General features: G+C 48.1%; 1 pseudogene; it reads left to right on the plus strand.

Annotated features, from left to right (window-relative positions):
• Nucleotides 1–1,842: 1,842 nt before the first annotated feature.
• LOC136656588 (5S ribosomal RNA) lies at nt 1,843–1,958 on the plus strand (annotated as a pseudogene).
• Nucleotides 1,959–5,023: the final 3,065 nt, after the last annotated feature.

Here is a 5,023-nt window from a genome sequence, read left to right on the forward strand (position 1 = left end):
CTGGGTTACTTGGTGGGGTTTGCTGTGCCAACCAGGTGGCTCAACTGGGTAACATAGAACAACCTTGTTTGGTCGACATGCCGTTGCAGGACCTCAGCTACCTGGCACTTTAGGAGAACCTCAGGTAAATGGAGGATCTTCTGGAGTGGCTGTGGTTTCTGGAAAGCCCATGGCCTACTGAGGCTGGGAAGAGCTCCCTCACTGGGGAAAAGAGTCTTGCCTCAGCTCCAATGCCCTGACATGCAACCATGTCAATAGTATCCTCCAGGTCAGTAGTTCTCACACATTTAGCACTGGGACCCACTTTTTAGAATGAGAATCTGTCAGGACCCACCGGAGGTGATATCATGACCAGAAGTGACATCATCAAGCAGGAAATTTTTGACAATCCTTGGCTGCAATCCTACCCACATTTACCCAGGAGTCGGTACCATTTGCTGTCATTGTTAAAACAATATGCTTGGTAGCTTGTTAAAAGTACAGGTCTGTAACATTTCCCCAAATGCAGTCATATATCATGGTAGCATCTATTAAAAATAAAATATTGAAATGAATGAGGACCCACCTGAAATTGGCTCGTGACCCACCTAGTGGGTCCTGGCCCACAGTTTGAGAAACACTGCTCTAGGTCAATCCTGGATAAGGGCATGAAGCAGCAAAAGTTAGTCACAACTTACCACGAATTACACGTTACATAAGCCCACGAGCCTTTTACCTCCATGTGCTTAGCCGTTCTTTAGTAAATAGCAGCCATTGGAGGGGGTACTCTAGTTTGGGACCACAGTTAGGTCTCACAGGGGAGGGGGCTTTAACCATTTGATTCTCTTGCCAGCCACCTGTAGCTTCAACTGACCAAGGAGGGAAGCTCCCATTAATTCCAGGGCATCTTTCTCCTACACACCATGGTCCCAAGTCATATTAGCATCCCCAACACCTGCTATTTAGTAAAGTTATAGCAAAATGATGTATTTAATATAGCATGGAGTTTGGCCTTAAGTCCTGCCTAAAGCAGATGAATAGACGATTGCTACAATGTAGATATAGAACTTTTAAACCTCTGGTTGAAGCAGAACAAAAGGCAGATGTGACCCCCTCTTATCCAGACTCTCTCTGCTCCTGTTGTTGACCCTCTTCCTCTTGTTCTGCTGCAGAGTTTCTATGGATGGTGATAGCAGCTAGGACAGAATGGGCTATGTCAGAATGCCAACGCAAGGGAGGGCACCAGGATGCAGGTCTCTTGTTATCTGGTGTGCTCCCTGGGGCATTTGGTGGGCCGCTGTGAGATACAGGAAGCTGGACTAGATAGGCCTCTGGCCTGATCCAGTGGGGCTGTTCTTATGTTCTTATGAAGGAATCTGGAAGGGGACAGGTGACAGAAGCAATGACTGCTTTGTCTCTGGCATCGAGACATCGACATTTGCGTCTTAAATCACAAGGTTGCAACTTTAAGTGAAAAGTTTCAAGGCAGATGTCAACAGCTCAGCTCTCTTTGGAGAGAGCCTTGGAGGCTTGTGGTGTCTGCCAAAAACTGTACAAATGCACAGCTTTTCAGAGGGTAAAGCACTCAGCACGCTGATGGTAGCGCTGGCATCACAGCAACCTCACTTCAGTCCCACAAAACTAAAGCCACTCTAAGCACAACATAACCCAAGTCAAGATGGCAACCAATGGTCAGCATCATCAGGTACCTGCCAAGGTCCAGATCCCACTGTCAGGCCTGAGAACCCCTGGCCCTGATGGTCACAGTAGGGTTGCTGCCACTAATGGTTGCAAAAGCAGCATCGGAACAATTCAACAAACCATGTAGAAGCCTAGGAAAATAAGATCTTCATCTGGCCCTGCTCTAGTGGCAATACCCTGCACATGCCCGATCTTGTCTGATCTCAGAAGCTAAGCAGGGTCAGGCCTGGTTAGTACTTGGATGGGAGACCGCCTGGGAATACCGGGTGCTGTAGGCTTATACCATAGTCTTTCGAGACTGAAGGTTGCCAACCATCTGGCCCTGGAACGTCATCAGAGAGGGTAGATCTGAGGGTGATTGTGTGCACCAGATTCTATCCTCTGTTTCCACAGCCTCTCCAGCCCCTTTTACTCCTCGGGCCAGATAAAGAGCTGGGGATTTAAATCCCCTTTCTCTTCTGAAGCTCTCCACCCTGCCCCCCTCCTACTGAGGCTAAGCAGGTTTGGGTCTGGCCAGGATGATAGGAGAAGGTTTGAGAACTTGATATAGAGCAACCTCTGGAAAGACAGGCAGGATATATCCATAAGGCATGATTTGTCCTCTCTGCCGCTTGTCCTTGCTCCCCCCATGCAAATTGCATTCAGTGACTGCCTCTAGACATGGAGGTTCTGTTTACCTAACAGCTGTTTCTATCTGCTCAGAACTGCATGAACTGGAGGTTGTCCATGACTTTGTGTACCTTGGCTCAACGATCTCCGACACTCTTTCTCTCGATACTGAGCTAAACAAACGCGTCGGTAAAGCAGCTACCACGTTTTCCAGACTCACAAAGAGAGTCTGGTCCAACAAGAAGCTGATGGAACATACCAAGATCCAGGTCTACAGAGCTTGTGTCCTGAGTACACTTCTGTACTGCAGCAAGTCATGGACTCTCCGCTCACAACAGGAGACGAAACTGAATGCTTTCCACATGCGCTGCCTCCAATGCATTCTTGGCATCACCTGGCAGGACAAAGTTCCTAACAACACAGTCCTGGAACGTGCTGGAATCCCTAGCATGTATGCACTGCTGAAACAGAGACGCCTGCGTTGGCTCGGTCATGTCGTGAGAATGGATGATGGCCGGATCCCAAAGGATCTCCTCTATGGAGAACTCGTGCAAGGAAAACGCCCTACAGGTAGACCACAGCTGCAATAAAAGGACATCTGCAAGAGGGATCTGAAGGCCTTAGGAATGGACCTCAACAGGTGAGAAACCCTGGCCTCTGAGCGGCCTGCTTGGAGGCAGGCTGTGCAGCATGGCCTTTCCCAGTTTGAAGAGACACTTGGCCAACAGTCTGAGGCAAAGAGGCAAAGAAGGAAGGCCCATAGCCAGGGAGACAGACCAGGGACAGACTGCACTTGCTCCTGGTGTGGAAGGGATTGTCACTCCCGGATTGGCCTTTTCAGCCACACTAGACAGTGTGCCAGAACCACCTTTCAGAGCGCGATACTATAGTCTTTCGAGACTGAAGGTTGCTAATATATATATATATATATATATATATATATATATGTTTCTATCTCATCCCCTATGAATCCTAAGCAAAGGCTTTGCATCTTTCTTGGAAAACCTGCTTAGTGATTTCAGACTGAAAACGAAACATTGCATAAATTACAATTATTTTCCATCTTGCCAACACATTGCATGACTTAGATGTCCGTTTAGTACCCCGATCCACCCTGGACCCAGAATTTGTTGTCCTGGTTGTGAAAGTGAATCAAAACAACACAATTGCACGAGGGCAGATGGCACAGACGCCAACCGATCGCACCAATAAAATTCCTTGAAGCTGTCCTGGAGGAAGCCCCATCCACGTAAATATTTTTGCATGTTGCAATCTCTTTGCAGGAATCTGCGCTGTTTGTGGGGCCCTGTTTTACACAGATGGAAACTCGCCAAGTGCCACATTAGAACATTCCTGGAAAGGGACACGAAAATCTATTTTTCACAGTTGCAGTTGCAGAGCTGTGACTTCCCTGACAATTTTCACTGCACAAATGTTTACCAATATGGTGTGAGGAGGATCTGAGGCCACCTTCTCCAAAGGAGAAGTTAATGAGTTAATTCTGTATTGAAGGCCTGTAGATGGAGATTTGAGTCAAGCTTCAAGGGCATGGCCAGGTACATTGTTTATCTCATTCATAGCCCACTTTGCGTCAAACAAAGGATCCAAGGGGGCTACCGGTATATGTTAAAAGCAGTGCAAACAGCATCATAACACAGAATGGAGATCATGACAGACGTCAAAACAGATCAGACACACTAAAAGACATCATGAAAAAAACAGCACTAAGGCCCCCCCCCTCCAAATCGATCATGCATCAAAGGTCTGGCAGAACAGATGGTTCTTAAGACTAAAAGCACCTGTGAGTCATGCCCAGGCCATTAATGTGCACATTTGAATGTCGATGCAGGGCTGAAAGTGCCAGAGTGGAGAGAGCTTTTTTAAAAAATAGGATGAATGTGTATTTCCCAGCCATTCTGAGCGATCAGGCTAAATTCCCCACTGTACTTGTGAGAACGGGAGCTGTCTAGAGCAGGGGTGCCCAAACCCCGGCCCAGGGGCCACTTGCGGCCCTTAGGGGCTCTCAATCAGGCCCTCGGGGAACCCCCCGTCTCCAATGAGACTCTGGCCCTCCAGAGACTTGTTGGAGCCCGTGCTGGCCCGATGCAATTGCTGTCAGCAAGAGGACGACTGTTCAACCTCTCATCTGAGCTGTGGGACGAGGGCTCCCTCAGCTACTTGCTGTTTCATGCCTGTGATGCAGCAGGGGCAGCAAAGGAAAGGCTGGCCTTGCTTTGTGCAAGGCCTTTATAGGCCTTGAGCTACTGCAAGACCTTCATTCATTCATAAGTTCCATCTCTAATATATTCGTTTATGTAAATTTAGTCAAATTTTAAATAGTAAATTGATTATTTTTTTCCACGGCCCCCGACACAGTGTCAGAGAGAAGATGTGGCCCTCCTGCCAAAATGTTTGGACAACCCTGGTCTAGGGGGTCAGGTTGGCAGTAGCAGGCAGTAGCAGGCAAAGGGAATGCCGACTCAACAGGTCAGCTGTTCAGCCAAAGGGTCAAAGAAAACACACGGAACTAGAAGAAGATGTTGCACCAGCAAACGCAATCAATTTCATAGCTGGTCCTACTGACCCATCCCTTCCTAGATCACCAACTGGACAGAACATGCATATTCTTGCTTGTTCCTCCAAAGGACGGTTCAGAGAGAGGAGGCAGTATGCTTCTAAGTGCCAAGTCCTGGGGAATGTCAGTGGGAGAGGGCTTCTGCCTTCACACCTTGTC

The sequence above is a fragment of the Tiliqua scincoides genome, chromosome 6, assembly GCF_035046505.1.
Source record: "Tiliqua scincoides isolate rTilSci1 chromosome 6, rTilSci1.hap2, whole genome shotgun sequence".
NCBI classification, from domain to species: Eukaryota; Metazoa; Chordata; class Lepidosauria; order Squamata; family Scincidae; genus Tiliqua; species Tiliqua scincoides.